The following is a 23,752-nucleotide window of genomic DNA, read 5'->3' on the forward strand; positions in this document are numbered from 1 at the left end:
GTGGAGACCATGTCGAGGTTTTCCCTTGACAGGAAGGTTCTATCCTACCTTTTTCAGGCCCCACTGGCCTTGAGGGACTGCCCAAGTCAGGATCTGGAGGGTGGGCTGTCTTTGTTGAATTCAGAAAGGATCCCTAAGAAAGTTTGGGATGTGACTTGGCGCTGCTTCCACGGTAAGCTATATGTAAGGGACAATGTGAAGTGTAGAAACTCTGAGGAAAGGGGTTGTCCCCGGGAGGAGTGTGGTAACCTGCTGGAAACCATGGACCACTTCTTACTTCATTGTCTCTTTAATATAGAGGTATACAAAAGGGTGGGAGCTTCCATCGGTTGGCCTAGGCTGGCCGCCCTGTCCTATGCGGAGTGGGCCTATGGGGCTTTCAAAGACCTTGGTGGGAGGGACCGTCGCACTTTATTCGTAGTTAGTGCAGTGGTTAGGCACCACATCTGGTGTGCACGGTGTCTAGTGTCAACGAAGAGTCACAAAATCCTCCCGGAGGAGACGGTATATAGGAACATCATGGGTGACCTGGTGAAGGTACGCTCTCTTGAGTACGAAAGGTGGGGGGACCCCAAGGCCTCTCGTCTGTGGAGGGGCTTCTGTTTTGGGGTTCCTTAGCTGAGTAGTACTCTTTTCCTGGTGGTGGACTGATATAGCACACTTATAGGTTTTTGTTTTGTTTTGTAGTAATATAAGTATGGAAAGGCTTACGGGTACCGAACCATAGCTTGTTTAGGTGTAATAGTATTACGGTGTCTATATTGTATTTATAGTGTATTATATAGGTATGTTTTGTATTATGTTAGTATTGTGATCATATATTATTATATTAGTATTGTTAAGTTTATAGTGGGGTTTAGTTAGGTTGGGAGGGGGGCTGGGAGGGAGGAGGGAGTGTATATATTTTTCTTTTCTATTATGTATTGTATGCATGTATGTATGTGTATGTGTATGTATGTGTATGTGTATATATATGTATATATATATGTGTGTGTGTATGTATATGTATATATGTATATGTATATAAAAAAAAAATATATAAAAAAAATATAAAATTATATAAAAAAAAAAAAGGGGTGTTTTTGTTTGTTGCAAACTGACTGACCCCAGTCCGACTGGGGAAAGACTAGGACTTCTCAAAGCTCGGGGTTTATCCCCTTGGAACTTTGGGGGTTATCAGTTTGCATATTTGCTGTGGACTGGTGGTGGGTTAGTTAGATTTAGTTCTATAAGTTGTATATAATTTGTATATAGTTTATGTATATTGTGTATATACTTTATGGATTTTATATATACGTGTAAGATGTAAATATGTATAGTATGGGGTTACGAAAGTGTTTTAAGTGTGAATAGTATTGTAGGTTCTAGTGGGGTGGTGGACTGGTCGGGGTGGGTTTAGTAATGTGTTTTGTTTCTGTGTATAGATATTGTTATGGCCTTTTGTTATTTATTTATTTTTCAAATTAAAAGAGTCCATATATACAGAATAAGAGCAGATACTGAGAATTACCCCCAATATACAGGACAGGAGAAGTGGTACTGTGCAGTGTCCGTATATACAGAATAAGAGCAGATACTGAGAATTACACCCAGTATACAGGACAGGAGAAGTGGTACTGTGCAGTGTCCATATATACAGAATAAGAGCAGATACTGAGAATTACACCCAGTATACAGGACAGGAGAAGTGGTACTGTGCAGTGTCCATATAGACAGAATAAGAGCAGATACTGACAATTATACCCAGTATACAGGACAGGAGAAGTGGTACTGTGCAGTGTCCATGTATACAGAATAAGAGCAGATACTGAGAAAAATACCCAGTATACAGGATAGGAGAAGTGGTACTGTGCAGTGTCCTTATATACAGAATAAGAGCAGATACTGAGAATTACACCCAGTATACAGGACAGGAGAAGAAGTGGTACTGTGCAGTGTCCATATATACAGAATAAGAGCAGACACTGAGAATTACATCCAGTATGCAGGACAAGAGAAGTGGTACTGTGCAGTGTCCATATATACAGAATAAGAGCAGATACTGACAATTATACCCAGTATACAGGACAGGAGAAGTGGTACTGTGCAGTGTCCATGTATACAGAATAAGAGCAGATACTGAGAAAAATACCCAGTATACAGGATAGGAGAAGTGGTACTGTGCAGTGTCCTTATATACAGAATAAGAGCAGATACTGAGAATTACACCCAGTATACAGGACAGGAGAAGTGGTACTGTGCAGTGTCCATATATACAGAATAAGAGCAGACACTGAGAATTACATCCAGTATACAGGACAAGAGAAGTGGTACTGTGCAGTGTCCATATATACAGAATAAGAGCAGATACTGAGAATTACACCCAGTATACAGGACAAGAGAAGTGGTACTGTGCAGTGTCCGTATATACAGAATAAGAGCAGATACTGAGAATTACACCCAGTATACAGGACAGGAGAAGTGGTACTGTGCAGTGTCCATATATACAGAATAAGAGCAGATACTGAGAATTACATCCAGTATACAGGACAGGAGAAGTGGTACTGTGCAGTGTCCATATATACAGTATATGAGCAGATACTGAGAATTACACCCGGTATACAGGACAGGAGAAGTGGTACTGTGCAGTGTCCATATATACAGGATAAGAGCAGATACTGAGAATTACACCCAGTATACAGGACAAGAGAAGTGGTACTTTGCAGTGTCCATATATACAGAATAAGAGCAGATACTGAGAGTTACACCCAGTATACAGGACAGGAGAAGTGGTACTGTGCAGTGTCCATATATACAGAATAAGAGCAGATACTGAGAATTACACCCAGTATACAGGACAGGAGAAGTGGTACTGTGCAGTGTCCATATATACAGTATATGAGCAGATACTGAGAATTACACCCAGTATACCGGACAAGAGAAGTGGTACTGTGCAGTGTCCATATATACAGAATAAGAGCAGATACTGAGAATTACACCCAGTATACAGGATAAAAGTGATACTGTGCAGTGTCCATATATACAGATATTTCTGCATTAATTAGACATGGAGATCTATAAAACGTGAATGCTCCTTTACGTATTAGGAAACTATTTTCCTCACTTGTCACAATGTTAACCGTAGGTCAGTAGTTGCCATCCATCTTGGCGCAGCGTTTACAGCAGAGATACACAATGGCGCTAATCACAGCTGGCAGTTTAACACCCAGCCCATTCTCTGTGTTCAGCCGTGCCGCAGCGGTTTGTAATAAATTCCATCACAGAGATACGACTGATGTTTAGATTTCCACTGGTAGAATCCCATTAGGAAACCGCGTCCTGAAATAAGGACGGTTACATGAGGGATGGGGCTAATAAGTCCTTGAGTTGTCTGGGAAAGCAGGGTGACAACCAACATGGCCACCACAGCTGCAGTACAACTCCAGGCTGGCCTAGTTATGCAGCGATTAGTTCTCCTTTTTTATCCCTGCACTAGGAATGATATTTGCCACTCTGAAGAATGCTAAAGTTATAGAAGCCATAAGACTTAAAGGGGTTTTCTAGGACTTGACACAGAGCAGGGGGTAGTATAAGATAAAGAAAAAAAACTGCTCTTGCTGCTCCAGTCCCTGCCATTTAGTTTCCTCATGTTCATCATTTATGCGACTGCTGCATCCAATCACTGGCTTCAGCAGGTAGCCTCCGGTCAACCACACGTGACTGCTGAAGCCAGTGATTGGCTGCAGATATCACATCAAAGCTGAAGGGCAGTTGACCACTGGAGGACCAGGTAGGAGTGGCGCAGGGATAGGAGTACTGTTTATACTTCCTCGGCTCTGTGCCCCTTTGACGCTGGATTCACACCTAGGGGGAGATTTCTTAAGACTGGCACTGTGTACGCCGGTCTTAACTTCTCCTGCGCCACTATTATTAAGCTCTGCACGCCTCTTACTGTGGGACATGTTTGGCTGCCCATGCACCAGAACTAAAATCTACGGCAGCCAGAAGGTGGAGTGGATGTCTGGTGTAATGTGCACATAAATTAAAATTAGTTGCCCCATGAAGGTCTTGCCCGCTGGCTCCTACCACTCACCCCTGTCCACTTTTTGGAAAAGTGGCAAGTGTGTCAGAAAAAGTTATGAAAGCTGCAAATTTTGTCACAAAATGTCCTGTGACAAAATTTGAGAGGATTTTAAGCCAAAGAATTGGCATACAGACAAATTTATCTCCCCCATATTTTTTTTTATAACTTCTTTGTAGACTTTGTGTAAAAAAACATAAAAAACAAAAACATGTCACATACCTGACATGAAAAGAAAGGAAGAAAACCCTAGAACATATTCAGGTATTAAGGGGGCATAGGGCCTTACTAAACGGTATTAGTAAATTAGCAATAGTTTTTTTTTTTTTTATTATGCTAACTTGCCCTGCCACATGCACCATGAGGTCTGTAAACAATGGGACTTAACCCCTTAAGGGCCCTGGGATTTTCCATTTTTGCCTTTTCGTTTTTTCACTCCCCGCCTTCCCATAGTCCAAACTTTTTTATTTTTCCATTCACATAGCCTTATGAGGGCTTATTGTTTGCGTGACAAGTTGTACTTTCTAATGGCACCATTTACGGTTGCATACCATGTAGTAGGAAGCAGATTTTTTTTTCTCCAAAAGATGTACAATTGGGATAAATTCTGAAATAGATTTTTTTTATTTTATTTTGTTTTACATTGTACACTATGCGGTAAAATGGACCCGTTATCTTCATTCTCCAGGTCAGTACGGTTACAATGATACTACACTTGTATAATTTTTCTTGCGTTTTAATACTGAAAAAATAAAACCTTTGAGAGAAAAAATAAATAATTTTTTTCATAACCATATTCTGACCCCTATAACTTTTTTGTAGCTATGCGTATGGGGCTGTGTGAGGGCTCATTTTTTGTGGGACGATCTGTTCTTTTCAGTGATACCAGTTTTAAGTGTGTGCGACTTTTTGAGCACTTTTTATTTTTAAAATTATTGGGTAGTTTAACCACCTCCGGACCGCCTAACGCACATGTGCGTTCCGGAGGTGGCAGCGCTGCGCACAGTCACGCATATACGCGTCATCTCGCGAGACGCGAGATGACGCGACTATGCGCGCGCGCATGCGCAGTTCGCGCCGGCATTTCGCACAGAAGTATTTCGTCAGCAACCTGCCAGCCAATGATCGTAGCTGGCAGGTTGCTGATTTTTAAAAAATCCAATCAGAAGCCACATAGCAGATCATATTAGTAAATATGATCTGTTATATGGCTGCCCTGCTCCTCTGCTGGTTCTTTTCGTCGGTTGGATCCAGCAGAGGAGCAGGCTTCACAGTGAGTACACCAAACACTACACTATAGCCCCTGATCACCCCCCTGAACCCCAATTAACCCTTTGATCACCCCTTTGATCACCCCTGTCAATCACAAGTGAAAAGAAAAAAGTGATCAGTGCAAACTGTCACTTTTTTTTTTCACTGTTATTGACCGTTAGGTTTTAGGTATAGTTTAGGTCCCTTGGTTAGGTAGTTAGCGATCAGTTAGCGCCCAGCCCACCGCACCGCAGTCCGTTATTCGCTGATTAGCGTATCGCTAATCAGCATTTGTACTTTTATAGTATCTGGAAGTGATCAAAACTGATCACGGTCAGATCTATAATTGTATTAGTGTCACTTTAGTTCGCCCTCCACCCAAAACGCAGTGTTTGCCCGATCAGGCCTGATCGGTCGCCCACACATGCGTTCGCCCACAAAAAATTTTTTTTTTGATCACTGCACATTCACTTTACACGCACTGCGGCGATAAAAAAAATCAGTTTTGATATTTTTTATCAACCGCAGCGGCCTCCGGTACTTCGCTAGCCTCCCCTTTGTAAGACAGGCTTGCTTTTTTTTTCTTGGGTAGTCTCAGGGAATACCCCTAAATTTAGTTGCCCACATGTCTAACAGGGGGTATTCCTCTGAAGAGGCCTACAGGCTTCTGACCCAGTCGGATGAGGAGTGGGAACCCTCATCTGATGAATCCAGCGGGTCAGAATACGAACCTGTAGAAAGCAGTGGCTCTCTGACCCAAAGTTCGGACGAGGAGGCTGAGGTCCCTGATACCACCAGGTGTACCCGGCCCCGTGTCGCTAGACCGCAGGTTGCGCAGGATCCGCTTCAAGAGCAGCAGAGTGGGGCTGGTGCTGTCGGATTACGTGGTGAGGCATACACCAGCAGCCCAGCCCTCCCTGGACCTAGTACCAGCACTGCCGTACAACCTGGTGAAGTAGCGAGCACCAGAAGGGCAGTTGAAGCTGGTACGGTGGCATGTGCAGTAGTGACCCCGTCGCAGCCACCGCAAAGACGTGCCCGTAGAGCCCCTAGAATCCCAGAGGGGCTGGCAAACCCTGATTGGCAGTCCCCAACTTCAGCCGCACCTGTAGTTTTCCCTTTCACTGCCCAGTCTGGAGTTCGGGTTGAGACGGCTCAGATCGGTTCGGCCCTGGGATTTTTTGAGCTGTTTTTGACTGCGGAGCTTTTAGACATAGTTGTGGCCGAAACAAACAGGTATGCCACACAATTTATCACCGCTAACCCGGGAAGCTTTTATGCCCAGCCTTTCCGGTGGAAACCAGTCCAAGTTTCCGAACTTAAAACTTTTCTGGGCCTCCTCCTCAACATGGGCCTGACAAAAAAGCATGAATTGCGGTCATATTGGTCCACGAACCCGATTCATCACATGCCCATGTTCTCTGCTGCCATGTCCAGGGCACGTTTTGAGGCCATCCTGCGGTTCCTGCACTTTAGTGACAACACCGCCTCCCGTCCCAGGGGCCACCCTGCTTTTGACCGGCTCCACAAAATTCGGCCCCTCATAGACCATTTCAACCAGAAATTTGCAGATATTTATACCCCAGAGCAAAACATCTGCATAGACGAGTCCCTGATACATTTTACCGGGCGCCTTGGCTTCAAACAATACATCCCAAGCAAGCGCGCCCGGTATGGGGTCAAATTGTATAAGCTCTGTGAAAGGGCCACAGGCTATACCCACAAATTTCGGGTCTATGAGGGAAAAGATCAGACCCTGGAGCCGGTCGGTTGCACTGACTACCTGGGGAGCAGTGGGAAGACAGTTTGGGACTTGGTGTCACCCTTATTCGGCAAGGGGTACCATCTTTATGTGGACAATTTTTACACAAGTGTGGCCCTCTTTAGGCATTTGTTTCTAGAACGGATTGGCGCCTGTGGTACCGCGCGAACTAGTCGCGCGGGCTTCCCCCAACGGCTCGTTACCACCCGTCTTGCAAGGGGGCAGAGGGCCGCACTGTGTAACGAAGAACTGCTCGCGGTGAAATGGAGAGACAAGCGTGACGTTTACATGCTCTCCTCCATTCACGCAGACACGACAATACAAATTGAGCGAGCAACACGTGTCATTGAAAAGCCCCTCTCAGTCCACGACTATAACCTCCACATGGGAGGGGTCGACTTCAATGACCAGATGTTGTCTCCGTATTTAGTTTCCCGACGCACCAGACGCTGGTATAAGAAGGTGTCTGTATATTTAATTCAATTGGCTCTGTACAATAGTTTTGTTCTCTACAGTAAGGCTGGGAGAACTGGATCCTTCCTCAAATTTCAGGAAGAGATCATCGAGAACCTCCTGTATCCAGGAGGTTCCGTGGCCCCAACCACCAGTGTAGTTAGCCGTCTACACGAGCGACATTTCCCCAATGTCGTTCCTGGTACCTCAACCCAACAGTCACCCCGAAAAAGATGTCGTGTCTGTAGCAGGAGTGGAATAAGGCGTGACACCCGCTATTTCTGTCCTGACTGTCCGGACCACCCTGCCCTATGCTTTGGAGAGTGTTTCCGGAAGTACCACTCACAGGTACACTATTAGCATAGGGATCATCTCACCAGGACAGGCACACAGGGCTATTAGGGCCCATTCACTCACTGCTGCTGCAAACGTCTCCTTTCACCTGGGACAAAGTGCATAACGCACTTCGCCACATCTTTGGGCGATTTGCGCTTTGCACATTGACCCATGGGGAAGGAGAGGTTTGTTCTATAAAGGTAAAAAACAAAAAACAAAAAAACAAAAAAAAAACACACCAGTAAGCAAACACGTTAATGTTCAGTTAAAAAAGTTAAAGTTTATATGTTCAGTTGCTAAGTTAATAAAATTATTGCGTTGCGGCCTGGTTTTTTTTCTTTTTTTACCTTCCAGGTGGACCAACCGATTGACTAGCTGCAGCACCGATGTGCATTCTGACAGACGGGATTTTCTCCTCTGCAGTGACAGATACGTTTGCCGAGGCATACGAGCTGAGGAGGAGGCGGCGTTCCTATGCTTTGGCAAGCACTTTGTGTATATATATATATATATATATATATATATATAAAAAAAAATAAAAATCCCGGCAATGATTTATTCATCCACATCGATTGATGTGAATGGAGAAATCTGGTTTGCCAGGGCATACGAGCTAAGTGGGTATGGATGTAGGGCGGAGCTCCTATGTCCTGGCAGACGCCTTTTTTTTTTTTTGGCAGAGATTTTTTTCATCCACATTGATCGATGCGAATGAAGAAATCTGTGCCGTTCATTTTTTTCTTTCAGCCCAGAGGCTGAACGGAAAAAAAAATCTCATTACCTGTATGCTCAATATAAGGAGAATAGCAGAAACTCCTAATGCTGGCCATACATGTAATGATTGCGGAGACCCTCAAATGCCAGGGCAGTACAAACACCCCACAACTGACCCCATTTTGGAAAGAAGACACCCCAAGGTATTCGCTGAGGAGCATATTGAGTCCATGAAAGATTTAAATTTTTGTCCTAAGTTAGCGGAAAGTGAGACTTTGTGAGAAAAAAAAAAAAAAAATCAATTTCCGCTAACTTATGCAAAAAAAAATAAAAAATTCTATGAACTTGCCAGGCCCCTCATTGGATACCTTGGGGTGTCTTCTTTCCAAAGTGGGGTCACATGTGGGGTATTTATACTGCCCTGGCTTTTTAGGGGCCCTAAAGCGTGAGAAGAAGTCTGGGATCCAAATGTCTAAAAATGCCCTCCTAAAAGGAATTTGGGCCCCTTTGCGCATCTAGGCTGCAAAAAAGTGTCACACATCTGGTATCGCCGTACTCAGGAGAAGTTGGGGAATGTGTTTCGGGGTGTCATTTTACATATACCCATGCTGGGTGAGAAAAATATCTTGGTCAAATGCCAACTTTGTATAAAAAAAAATGGGAAAAGTTGTCTTTTGCCAAGATATTTCTCTCACCCAGCATGGGTATATGTAAAATGACACCCCAAAACACATTCCCCAACTTCTCCTGAGTACGGCGATACCAGATGTGTGACACTTTTTTGATGCCAAGGTGGGCAAAGGGGCACATATTCCAAAGTGCACCTTTCGGATTTCACCGGTCATTTTTTACAGATTTTGATTGCAAAGTACTTCTCACACATTTGGGCCCCTAAATTGCCAGGGCAGTATAACTACGCCACAAGTGACCCCATTTTGGAAAGAAGACACCCCAAGGTATTCCGTGAGGGGCATGGCGAGTTCCTAGAATTTTTTATTTTTTGTCGCTAGTTAGTGGAATATGAGACTTTGTAAGGAAAAAAGAGAAAGAAAAAAAAATCATCATTTTCCGCTAACTTGTGACAAAAAATAAAAAATTCTAGGAACTCTCAGTGCCCCTCATGGAATACCTTGGGGTGTCTTCTTTCCAAAATGGGGTCACTTGTGGCGTAGTTATACTGCCCTGGCAATTTAGGGGCCCAAATGTGTGAGAAGTACCTTGCAATCAAAATGTGTAAAAAATGGCCTGCAAAATCTGAAAGGTGCACTTTGGAATATGTGCCCCTTTGCCCACCTTGGCAGCAAAAAAGTGTGACACATCTGGTATCGCCGTACTCAGGAGAAGTTGGGGAATGTGTTTTGGGGTGTCATTTTACATATACCCATGCTGGATGAGAGAAATATCTTGGCAAAAGACAACTTTTCCCATTTTTTTATACAAAGTTGGCATTTGACCAAGATATTTTTCTCACCCAGCATGGGTATATGTAAAATGACACCCCAAAACACATTCCCCAACTTCTCCTGAGTACGGCGATACCAGATGTGTCACACTTTTTTGCTGCCAAGGTGAGCAAAGGGGCACACATTCCAAAGTGCACCTTTTGGATTTCACCGTTCATTTTTTACACATTTTTATTGCAAAGTTCTTCTCACACATTTGGGCCCCTAAATTGCCAGGGCAGTATAACTACGCCACAAGTGACCCCATTTTGGAAAGAAGACACCCCAAGGTATTCTGTGAGGGGCATGGCGCGTTCCTAGAATTTTTTATTTTTTGTCGCAAGTTAGTGGAATATGAGACTTTGTAAGAAAAAAATAAAAATAAAAATCATCATCATTTTCCGCTAACTTGTGACAAAAAATAAAAAGTTCTATGAACTCACTATGCCCATCAGCGAATACCTTAGGGTGTCTACTTTCCGAAATGGGGTCATTTGTGGGGGTTTTCTACTGTTTGGGCATTGTAGAACCTCAGGAATCATGACAGGTGCTCAGAAAGTCAGAGCTGTTTCAAAAAGCGGAAATTCACATTTTTGTACCATAGTTTGTAAATGCTATAACTTTTACCCAAACCATTTTTTTTTTGCCCAAACATTTTTTTTTTATCAAAGACATGTAGAACAATAAATTTGGCGAAAAATTTATATATGGATGTCGTTTTTTTTGCAAAATTTTACAGCTGAAAGTGAAAAATGTCATTTTTTTGCAAAAAAATCGTTACATTAATCAAAATGTAACGATTTTTTTTGCAAAAAAATGACATTTTTCACTTTCAGCTGTAAAATTTTGCAAAAAAAACGACATCCATATATAAATTTTTCGCCAAATTTATTGTTCTACATGTCTTTGATAAAAAAAAAAAATAACAAAAAAACTTTTTTTTTTTTTTTAAGTCACCTTGGGTGACAATAACTGACAATCATTCGATTGCCCATAGTATTCAGTGATGGCTAAATAGCCATCATTGAAGACTTCATTTGCACTTTATCAATACAAGGCTGCCACCTAGTGGCCTGTATTAATATATACATCTAATTGACTCTGAAGCCTGGTTGAGGCTTCGGTCAATTAGCGCAAGGTAACAGGTTCTCCGATCTCAGCCAGGGAAATCTGTTACCGGACCAGAAGCGCACGACTTCCGGTTCCGGTCTGTGCAGATGCGTTGGTCACATTTGATCATGGCATCTGAAGGGTAAGATGTATGTGATAGCAGAAACCCCGCTGCTAAGGCGCCCGCTGCAGGTGCGAGCGGGTGCCACATTTACGGATCGGACCCATGACGTACAGCTACATCATGGGTCCTTAAAGGGCTTGTTCACCTTTGATCAACTCACGTTACAGACTTAAGGGGAACCCGTCATCATCTTTATGCTGCCCATACTAATGGCGGCATAGAGACAGGCGAGTTGATTTCAGCGATCTGCCATTTAGAAGTAAGTGGTTGCAAAGAACCAATATCACAATCATTGCAGACTGGGCCTGGAAAAGAGTCCCGGCCACCTGAGAAGAGTCCTGGTTAGTCATGAATTCCTGCTCTCCTGCCCACCTGCTGATGACTGACAGTCCTCTACCTAGTTTTCTCCCTTTCTCTCTAGGAGAGAACTGCCAACCATCAGCAGGCGAGTGGGGAGAGGAGAAGATTATGTATAACCAGGACTCTTCTCAGGTAGATGTGACTCTTTTCAGGGCCTGGGCTGCAATGGTTATGATGCTGGTTCTCGGCAACCACTTGCTTTTAGCTGATGAGTGACACACCGCTGAGGTCAGCATTTCTGTCACTATTTTGTGCTGCCCTCAGTACGGTCTGCATAAAGTTGATGACAGGTTCCCTTTAAGAATGCGCTTAACTAGCAGTTCTCGGATACATTTTTTATTATCCGAATCATTCCCCTTTGTAAGTAGTAACAATCCAGTGCTAGAAATATTAGGCAACTCAATTTATTCCGCCATTTCCACTCAGCAGACATATTGTTAAGGCCTAGTTCACATGAACGTGTGTGATCCGTGGCCGTATTACGGCCCGCAATACACGGCCACAGTTCCGTGTGCATTCCGCATCACGGATGCGGACTCATTCACTTCAATAGGTCCGCAAATCCGGAATTGCGGAACGTCCGCACGGAACAGGACCCCTCGGAAGCACTACGGAGTGCTTCCATGGGGTTGCGTCCCGTACTTCCGTTCCGCAAAAAGATAGAACAGGTCCCATCTTTTTGCGGAATGGGCGGATCGCGGACCCATTAAAGTGAATAGGTCCGCGATATGATGCGGCTGACCCATGGCCGGCGATCGTGCATTGCGGCCTGCAATTTGCGGGCCGCAGCACGGGCACGGTTTACACACACGTTCGTGTTAACTCGGCCTAAAGGGAATGCGTCATCCGAAAATCCTGCATTGTGTAAATCACATGTTTACGTTAGACAAACGTATTTTATTACAATTTGTGGCGATTTTTGTTTTCATTTTCCATGTCCTTAGGTATATTTAAAATAAAAATGTAAAATCCTGGACACTTCCTGTTCTGTACACCTTTCAGTAGCTATTGTATGATCATCAGAGGCAGAACTACACCTCTGTACAGACAACACAATTCACAATAGGTGATATCACAGCTTATCTACTCCCTCTTGACCTCTGCACAGGTCATGCTCAGAAACCACTCTCGCAGAAGTCAATGAGGTCCCCTCCGCAGTTTTTTAAAGGGCATGGCCCATCTCATACACATATATATATATACACACACACACACACATACATACATATACACACACCTAAAGAATTATTAGGAACACCTGTTCTATTTCTTATTAATGCGATTATCTAGTCAACCAATCACATGGCAGTTGCTTCAATGCATGTAGGGTTGTGGTCCTGGTCAAGACAATCTCCTGAACTCCAAACAATGTCAGAATGGGAAAGAAAGGTGGGCTACAACAGCAGAAGACCCCACCAGGGTACCACTCATCTCCACTACAAATAGGAAAAAGAGGCTACAATTTGCAGGAGCTCAGCAAAATTGGACTGTTGAAGACTGGAGAAATGTTGCCTGGTCTGATGAGTCTCGATTTCTGCTGAGACATTCAAATGGTAGAGTCCGAATTTGGCGTAAACAGAATGAGAACATGTATCCATCATGCCTTGTTACCACTGTGCAGGCTGGTGGTGGTGGTGTAATGGTGTGGGGGATGTTTTCTGGGCACACTTTAGGCCCCTTAGTGCCAATTGGCCATCGTTTAAATGCCACGGGCTACCTCAGCATTGTTTCTGACCATGTCCATCCCTTCACGACCACCATGTACCCATCCTCTGATGGCTACTTCCAGCAGGGAAAATGCACCATGTCACAAAGCTCGAATCATTTCAAATTGGTTTCTTGAACATGACAATGAGTTCACTGTACTAAAATGGCCCCCACAGTCACCAGATCTCAACCCAATAGAGCATCTTTGGGATGTGGTGGAACGGGAGCTTCGTGCCCTGGATGTGCATCCCTCAAATCTCCATCAACTGCAAGATGCTATCCTATCAATATGGGCCAACATTTCTGAAGAATGCCATCAGCACCTTGTTGAATCAATGCCATGTAGAATTAAAGCAGTTCTGAAGGCAACAGGGGGTCCAACACCGCATTAGTATGGTGTTCCTAAAGAGGTGAGTGTATGTCCCAATGTCTGATAGATGCGGGTCCCAACTCTGGGACCCACACCTACACCGAGAACAGAGCAGGGATACTGGTGAGCCACTGCTCACGTTCAATTCTATGGGGCTGACAGAAATAGCCGAGCCAGTGCACGTCTTTTTTTCGGAGGCTCCATAGAAATTAATGGAGGGTGGGTGTGCATGCGCAGTGCGCCCTCCACCACCTTTCCCCGCTCCAAATGGAGCCCACAAAGTGAAGGAGAGCAGACCATGCATGTGCGGCCGCCCTCCATTCATTTCTATGGGACAGCCCCCCAGTGTAGGAGATGGGCCAACCCCTTTAATGTCTGCAAGTTCCCCTTTATTAGTGCAGTAGGTTGCAGCACAACTTGTCACTACAGATGGCAGCAGCGGGTAATGAAGGTAATAACTGCGCCACCACCCCTATGATAAAGATCTCAGCCAGGAAAAAGCTTTTCTTTTTTTTTTTACAAATAATAGCATTCTAATAATTGATCCATCCCTCATTTTAAACAGCTTCAAAAGTTCTAACAGATAATTGTTGTAGAAAAAAAGAATAGTCGGAGCCCCTTTAAATGCAGGCACGTGCGACCAGTACTGGATAGGGACACACCCAGAGGGTTTATTAATGGGTGTGACACTATTCCAGCATGAAAGCACCAGGGAGGAGGCGAGAATGTTTCTCTTTTCAGCATCAAAGCGAGCGTGTGTTTCGGTGACCTTACTAGAAAGGGTTAATTCGGTTGAACCGCAATTAAAAACAAGCGCTCAATGAGGTCTCCTTCAGGTGGGTGCATTTTAGTATCAGTATTAAAGCCGAATAATCCAAAACTCACAGGATCACAGATCCCATCATCAGACCCACGTTCCGGCCGGGATACGGACTCTCAAACGCGCGCAGTCTGAACGAGGCCTAATACTAATATGCACACAGGAGACGTATACGTCTTAAAGAGCCAGTAACACTAAAATGGCAATTTAATTCTAGTCCTGCAGCGTTATAGGAGGAGCAGCAGATATCAGTCACAGTTAGGGACAAGGAGGTCTGCGGACTTCCCATCATTCATACAGTCAGCCTGCCCCAACCTGAAACAGCCAATAAAGGGGAGCAATAGATTGCACCGACCACTCCCCAGGACTGTGTGCACCTGTAATGGGGGGATGCCGACGTGTCGTTGCACTTGTGGGCAAATAGTTGCCAAGGAAATGACAGCTATATGTTGCGTCACAATGACTACAGACAGAATTGGGGCTAGGGCTGCAACCATTACTCGATTCAATCGAGTAACTTGACCCAAAAACAGTTTTTGCATCAAGAATTTGCTTGTGTCATGTGACCACGGAGAGTGAGTGAAGGGCTTGCTACTACTTACACTCCGTGGTCCCCCGCCAGCCCGCACCATGCTGCACTGTATCCAGACACATCGCCAGGACATAGTGCACGTTAGAGCGCACTATGATCTGACGCTGTGTGATGTCAGGACGACGAAGAGGCCATGAAATTAAGAAGGAATGTCAGCGGCGCCCCTACAGGAAAGGTAATGGCATGGCATGGGGGGGGGGGGGGTGATGGCACAGAGGACCGATGGCATGGGGAGGGGTGATGGCACAGAGGACCGATGGCATGGGGAGGGGTGATGGCACAGAGGACCGATGGCATGGGGAGGGGTGATGGCACAGAGGACCGATGGCATGGGGAGGGGTGATGGCACAGAGGACCGATGGCATGGGGAGGGGTGATGGCACAGAGGACCGATGGCATGGGGAGGGGTGATGGCACAGAGGACCGATGGCATGGGGAGGGGTGATGGCACTGGGAGAAGCTTTTAATTAGTTTTTTTTCTTATTAGAGTACTTTACTACTTTACTTAATCGTTGGATTAATTGATATTATACTTGATTACTAAAATAATCGATAGCTGCAGCCCTAATTGGGGCTTTAACCCTGTGCAGATAAGAGGCCCATAACAAGCACCATTTTGAGTGGAGTTCTCTTTTAAGGTCTATGGAACAATGGAGTTTTTAATTCACCAGATCAGAAAGAAAAAGCCGAATGTTCATGGCCTGCCCTCCGGGGACAGAACTCTGCAAATTTCAACCACCAGACATATTAACGCTGAATGCTTCATTACACAAATTGGACTCTACCCGGAGTGCGGCCAAACATTAGTCTCTCGTAGTGCGGCCACTCGTTATTTCATTACAGCCTCATGCTGCAGGACAAACTTTACATTAAAACACAGAAAAAAAAATAAAAAATAAAGTCATCAGAAACCAGTAAAACAAGTCCCAATTCAATTATAAGATTAAGGGATGGAACGTCTGCTTATGAGGCCTCCATGGCGCTGGAGTGAAAGAGGGGACTGGAGAGCGCTGAATCCTCTCTTATCTAAAGGGTTAAAAACACAGACGTGCAACAATATATCACTTACACCGTCTCTTTAAATAACGACCATGTAAAAAGTAACAAGACAGAACAGGATGAGCGGCCAAGAATATCAGTTGCGGATATTTTTGGCACCGATTCCCAATGCATATGATGTACACCAGGGTGCACTGGACTATTACATGCAGGAGTCAGACCATGGTGAAACTGCAGTACTGATGAGTAGTCCATGTAAATGGGACTAAACCGTCCCTCGATGCCAGCTGTGAACTGCAATTAAGGCTACTTTCACACTGGCGTTTTGGCTTTCCGTTTGTGAGATCAGGGCTCTCACAAACGGTCCAAAACTGATCCGTTTGGCCCTAATGCATTCTGAACGGAAAAGTTTCTGCTCAGAATGCATCAGTTTGCCTCCGTTCAGTCTCCATTCCTCCCCGGTAGGCACACACTAAAACTCTGCTTGCACACACTAAAACGGATCCGTCCCCCATTAACTTTCAATGGTGTTCAAGACGGATCAGTTTTGCCAATGTTACAGATAATACAAACTGATCCGTTCTGAACGAACGCATGCGGTTGTATGATCTGTGCGGATCCGCACCAAACGCGAGTGTGAAAGTAGCCTAAAGCGCGTTCACCTGTCACATGATGTCAAAATATCCTCACCGCACTGACACGCACAAAACTGGGGAACTGGGGAGCCAGGATAGTACTCAGAAGTCTTGGTCATACTCTTCCAACCAATGTCAGACATTTCTAGCCATGTGACATGTCGCATTATTCTTGTACACAGGAGACGGTATTATAGTAGTTATATTCTTGTACATGGGGACAGTATTATAGTAGTTATATTCTTGTACATAAGAGACAGTATTATAGTAGTTATATTCTTGTACATAAGAAGCAGTATTATGGTAGGTATATTCTTGTACACAGGAGCAGTATTATAGTAGTTATATTCTTGTACATAGGAGGCAGTATTATAGTAGTTATATTCTTGTACATAGGAGGCAGTATTATAGTACAGGGGTGTGAAAATCGTATTGCCCGACGCCCGGGACATGCAGTTCCGGCCATCAAGCAGGTAGTTTGCTCAGTAGCTTAGCCCTGCTGCGGGCAAGTAGCAGGGCTGAGATGGCTTTGTTTACCGGAGCAGTGGATTGGCGACGAGCTGGGCGTGGAGAAGCGTTCCCATGGTGAAGAGGCATTCCCATGGTGAAGTTAAAATATACCATCGGATTGGAGAAAACTCTGATCCGATGGTATATTCTAAACATGAGGTGTTCCCATGGTGATGGGGACTCAACTCTGACAGGGCGCTGCCATCCGCGGCACCTGAGGGGTTGCGCGGACGGCAGCTCCCTGTCAGAGGTTGGGTGCCGGGACACGACGTGCCCAAGGGGATGTAAGGTGCCCAAGGGGATGTAAATGGCTCTAAGCTGCCGCCCGCACCCGCCGCCGTTCGTGCCCAGCGCCGCCTCATAATCTTCTGACGCCTCCCGCTCTCCCTCCCCCCCCTCCTCCTGCTGTAACATTGCGATGTTACAGCAGGAGGAGGGGGGAGGGAGAGCGGGAGGCGTCACAGCGATGTAATAGCAGGAGGAGGGGGGAGGCGTCACAGCAATCTTACAGCAGCAGGAGGAGGGAGGGAGAGGTCACAGAAGATTATGAGGCGGCGCTGGGCACGAACGGCGGCGGGTGTGGGCGGCAGATTGGAGCCATTTACATCCCCTTGGGCACCTTATTTTTATGAATGACAGGTTAGTAATAGCGTATTTTTAGCAAAATGAGCCTACAGATTACATTTATAAGACCACATTAGGAATAGTTAAAGCTCCCTGAACATAAAAATATGGTTATCTGAAGGGGGTGAAACCTGGTGACAGAATCCCTTTAATACTGTGGGAAAAAAAAAATATATCAGAGCCCCTTGTTGTCAATACATCAGGCTATACACTGACATCTTAACTAGAAAATGTCCGTATAAAGTTCCTGAGGACCCTTCAGTATATGCAGTGCCAGCCTCATAACCATATGGAAGCAATCTGTTAACTTATGCCACAGTGCTAGGAAGAGAATTTGTGTGGGTGCAACAGAAACCGCTGGGAGATAGACACACAATTGAACAAATGACAGGGCCACGCTGCTTTTCCAGCGGATTATAAACTCGGCTCCCGGGTCACGTCGTGTTACAACTTTACCACAGGAAAAGCCTTAAGAGGCTCCTCAAAGGGCTGCCATTCAGACCTTCCTAGGGTTAATCATCCGGCTTTTCCAGAGACCAGAAAGGCAGATTGCCTTTTTATACAGCACCATGGATAGATTACTGCATATCTAGATAGATTTGACATGCAAGGCAACCTCCAAGGATAATGTAATGGCAGCTACACTGTCGAGTCACATTGTTATGACCAGCAGCTAATATCCAGAGTAACCGCTGTGTGCAGCACGGAGGGCTGAGCGGTAAACCGGTGTCAGCGATATACCGCGGTATTAAGAAACAGCGATATGGCTATATCGATGTTTCCTAATAAACGCAGTATTTTGTGACGTCACATGTGCGCTGGCAGCTTCTAAATCTGTGTCCGCTGGCCCCTGCATCCTGCATAACAGTACTTACAACCACATTACTGTCCGCAGCGGCCGCCCCGGCTCCTCCTAGCTCCTTGTGTTCATGTATCCGCCCACCGACGTCGGAATTAGATAACAGCAGAGGCGAGCACAACAGCCAGGCGGGAAAAGTCTCCAACTCCTGCACACAGGGTTTGGCCTGCGAGGAGTGAGAGAGACGAGACCTTAAACGTAGAATAGAACAGACCCGGGTGTCATACATAAAAAGGTCCTACGTCTGTCTGTCTTCTGTGGCCTGGTCCTTCCTTCTTTCCTGCAAACTGCACACTGATCTATAAGGCATTAGGGAATAAAGGAGTCCTCCATACATGAGCAACATGACATTATTATACTGGGGGGGGGGGGTCAAAACTTGTTCATACAGTATAATGTCACCTTGTGGCCCCCATACAGTATAATGTCACCTTGTGGCCCCCCATAAAGTATAACGTCTGCACCCATACAGTATGTCACCTAGTGGCTGCCCCACACAGCATAATGTCACCTAGTGGCTGCCCCACACAGCATAATGTCACCTAGTGGCTGCCCCACACAGCATAATGTCACCTAGTGGCTGCCCCACACAGCATAATGTCACCTTGTGGCTGCCCCACACAGCATAATGTCACCTTGTGGCTGCCCCACACAGCATAATGTCACCTTGTGGCTGCCCCACACAGCATAATGTCACCTTGTGGCTGCCCCACACAGCATAATGTCACCTTGTGGCTGCCCCACACAGCATAATGTCACCTTGTGGCTGCCCCACACAGCATAATGTCACCTTGTGGCTGCCCCACACAGCATAATGTCACCTTGTGGCTGCCCCACACAGCATAATGTCACCTTGTGGCTGCCCCACACAGCATAATGTCACCTTGTGGCTGCCCCACACAGCATAATGTCACCTTGTGGCTGCCCCACACAGCATAATGTCACCTTGTGGCTGCCCCACCCAGCATAATGTCACCTTGTGGCTGCCCCACACAGCATAATGTCACCTTGTGGCTGCCCCACACAGCATAATGTCACCTTGTGGCTGCCCCACACAGCATAATGTCACCTTGTGGCTGCCCCACACAGCATAATGTCACCTTGTGGCTGCCCCACACAGCATAATGTCACCTTGTGGCTGCCCCACACAGCATAATGTCACCTTGTGGCTGCCCCACACAGCATAATGTCACCTTGTGGCTGCCCCACACAGCATAATGTCACCTTGTGGCTGCCCCTGTCCCCATACAGTACAACGTCTCCTTGTGGCTGCCCCTGTCCCCATACAGTACAACGTCTCCTTGTGGCTGCCGCAACACAGCATAATGTCTCCTTGTGTTTTTTCATTTAAACGGGTAGAAAACCAGCATGTATGGGCGTACGTGATCTGCAAGGATGGACTCCTTCTAAAATCGGTTGGGAATGCCTTCCACATTGATGAGTGGCCCAGAAAATGCCACAAAAACATTCCCCAGACCACTGTAGCGTAACACGTGGTGATCTGCAGTTTTCATGTCGCTTATTCATAACTTGTCCACTCACAATACACTGTCACCACAGCAGCACATGTACAATTTACACACTGCACAGCTTCAGAAATACCGCCACCCTTGGCCCGAAGCCAATAATTATCCTTTTATACAACTCTGCCCCTTTTACTCATCAGAGCAACGAAGGATATGTGTGCACTTTATCTACCCACCAAGCCAGCTCACGACAACTTCCTTCATGAGCTACTCACTGCTGCAAGTGGTCATAACAATGTGGCTCGACTGGGTATATTGGTTGTCACCCAGCTTTCCAAGAAATGGATACTCTATGGACCAGTTCACGTGCCCGATTTTGAAAAACACCCAAAAAAACCAACAAAAAAATCAGCACGAAATCCGCGTGGTTTTCTTTCAGGGTGAAAAAAAAATTGCCGTTTTACACATTTTTTTTTTTACCAATGGGTGTTAACTTCAATACAAAGCTGCAGTTCCAGCTTTAATTTTCTAACGCAGATCTGCAACAACTTATAAAAAACGCCTGGACTTACATGAAGCAGTTTTTTCTGCTTCCTATTCATTTTAATGGGAGATTCAGCGCGGATTCTGCCCCAAGATAGGGTATGCTGGCGCTTTTTGACACGTATAAAAAAAACTATTTGAAATGAATGGGAAGCTGCTTTGAGGTGTTTTTTTTGGAGCCAATTTTGAGGCAGAAACGCTCCCAAAAAAATTCTGTGTGAACTGGCCCTAAAGTGGACATCAGAAATACATGAGGACTTTACTTACCGGCTCAGCTTCGGTGTCGAGGTAGACCACTCCGAACCCAGCATCCACAATGGGATCCGTGTATGTGGAAGCTTAGGACATGGGAAATTGTTTTGTCAAGGTCTGGTTGAGATTTCTACTCTTCGTTCTCCCCTGAATACCAATGTGTCTGAACTGAGCCACCAGTGACGCACCAACAATGCCCCTGCAGCAGTGTGACCGCGCGTCCTCCGACGGCACAACAAGGCAGCCATTATTACCAAGGAACTGAATGACAGCGCAGAGGAAGACGCAGGCTATATATCTGGGGCTCTATTTATTTTACAAGCAATTGTACACTGCCTTAAAGGAACAGAGCACAATTAAAGGAATTGTGCACCACTCATCTTCAGGCTGTGTCTGGTAGTGCAGCTCAACGCCAATCAAGTGAATACCAGAGACAGGGGTGAAAGAATGCGGGCAAGGATGCCAGGGCAACCTCTCCTAACAGGTCTGTTTTTGTAACTACTCACATCTCCCTAGTTATAACATTTCTGGAGCATCCATTCGTATGACTATGTTGGGCCATCTCTTTATTATTCCTGAGTTTCTAGCAGTTTGCAATGAAGGTCCAGATGGGTGTTACCAGTTGGGGAGTGTGTCCCTGCACAGTCTGAAACTTCCAGCATTGATAGTGCCAACTGGTAACACCTTCATTGAAAACTTAATTAACTTCTAGTAGGAATAATAAGGGAATGGTCCTGTATAAGTGATGTCTGACAACCTTTTCCCCATGTTTGAGCTCTATGACAGAAAGAAACCGCTGAGGACTTGAGACACTTTTTCTACATTATGGGGGGTTTCAAAACTGATGCAAATGAAAACTGGCTTAGTTGTCCATAACAACCAATCAGAAGGAGCCTTTCATTTTCCAAGAGAGCTCTGAAAAATGAAAGGTGGAATCTGATTGGCCGTTTACCTTTGCACCAGTTTCGATAAATCTCCCCCTATTGGACACCCCAGTAACAGTTACATTATAATAAACCCAGACAGAAGGGGGCGCTGAAAGATGCTGTCCCATGTCCAATCATACAGGACACTAAGCAGTAGTAGCTCATCTCATATTGATCGAGTTATTTCCTGTCTTTTACTCTAGTTACAGCCAAAGTTACATAAAAAAAATGCTAAAAGCAAAGACTAGACAAACTGTGCCAATAGTAAGACAATTAACAGCGTGGATTTACAATGCACCACGGTGTGCAAAAGATATACTGGTCACCACGTCACGACTACTATATAGGGCCTGGTCTTGTGTCCCACAATAAAACGCAGCCGAGAATGCTCTGCAAAGATCACTTATGCTCTGATGGTCTTTACAGCCATGCAGCCTGATTCTAAATGCAGCATTGGATGTGACTGGAGAAGAGGTCACGTGGCACCATATGTACAATAAAGTTCTCGGATAATTAACAAACCACTGAAAGAAGTCATTTTATAGACAATAACCTCTAACAGAGACAACAATATCTTCTCCGGGATGACCACCAAACACATCATAAAAACCAACAACAACAAAAAGCAGCAAAAATAAAACAAAACTAAAAAAAAAAAGGCTAAGAAAACATGAGAAGAATAAGTTTCCTAGGGCGAAGTTACATTACTGGGGAAGTGGCTGCTGACGGCAGGCACTCGAAGGTCAAGAAAAGCAAACACGATGAGGACCTGGACCATTTCCGAACTACGCAATATTTATACAACGCGGACGAACTTAACTCGGTGAAAAATAACTTTCTGACCATGGAGATAATACAAAGCTCATACTGAAAGGGGTCGTCTCACTTCAGCAGGTGGCATTTGTTGAGTAGAGAAAGTTAATACAAGACATTTACTAATGTATTTTTATTATCCATCTTGCTTCCTTTGCTGGCTTGATAATTTTTTCCATCACATTATACACGTCTCGTGTCCATGGTTATTACCACCCTTCAATCAGCACCGGTGTCCGTACTATAGGAAAATGTGCAGGCCTCATTGGTGGCCGGGACCGCGGAGGTGCGCATAGGCTCGCTCTTTTTCCTAAAGTGTGCAAGCACGTCCACCAGTGCTGGATTGCAGGGTGGTCGTAACCATGGAAACGAGCAGTATTTGTGATGGAAAATTGAGCAAGCAAAGGAAGCAATATGGACAATTGCAATTAGGGATCGACCGATTATCGGCCAATATTCATGATTTTCAAATCGGTATCGGCATCTAACCTTGCTGATAATGCGTCCAGCGCGCCATCACAGTATATGAGCACTCTGCTGTCAGCGCTGCCAATGAGGAGAGACGGGAGGAGGAGGGGCGGGTGCACTGTGCCAGCAATGATAATTGCTGAACGCAGCTCCATGTCAGAGGCAGAATGCCGGCTATGTGATTCTGCGCAGACACACCCGCCTCCTGTATTAAACGTTAATTATCATTGGTTGCGCAGTGCGCCCCCCCTGTATTAAAATCATTGGTGGCGCAGTGCGCCCCCCCCCCCCTGTATTAAAATCAGTGGAGGCAGTGGCCACAGGGTCCCCTCCCATTCAATTATTGGTGGTGCAGTGGCAGTTCTGATCGGAGTCCCACCAGCAGTGTAATCCTGGGGCTCTGATCGGTTACCATGGCAGCCAGGACACTACTGAAGCCCTGGCTGCCATGGTAATCTCCCTGCTACTGTGTGTACAAAGCCCGGGGCAGCAGGGAGAGTGTGAAGTCCTAGTCACCCTAATAGAGCTCTATCAGGGTGAATAGCATAAGGGGTTA

General features: G+C 45.4%; 1 protein-coding gene across 17 annotated transcripts in view; it reads right to left on the minus strand.

The window, feature by feature from the left end:
• PPFIBP1 (PPFIA binding protein 1) overlaps window positions 1-23,752 on the minus strand; it is a 116,246-nt gene that overhangs the window by 66,809 nt on the left and 25,685 nt on the right. The window contains exon 1 of one of the 17 annotated variants that reach the window (XM_044281423.1): window positions 21,005-21,025. The exons of the other annotated variants lie outside the window; for them this stretch is intronic. The gene's annotated coding sequence lies outside the window, so the exon portion shown is untranslated. Of the gene's footprint in view, window positions 1-21,004; window positions 21,026-23,752 lie in introns of those variants that run through there. 17 annotated transcript variants of the gene reach the window in all.

Source organism: Bufo gargarizans, chromosome 2 (assembly GCF_014858855.1).
Source record: "Bufo gargarizans isolate SCDJY-AF-19 chromosome 2, ASM1485885v1, whole genome shotgun sequence".
NCBI classification, from domain to species: domain Eukaryota; kingdom Metazoa; phylum Chordata; class Amphibia; order Anura; family Bufonidae; genus Bufo; species Bufo gargarizans.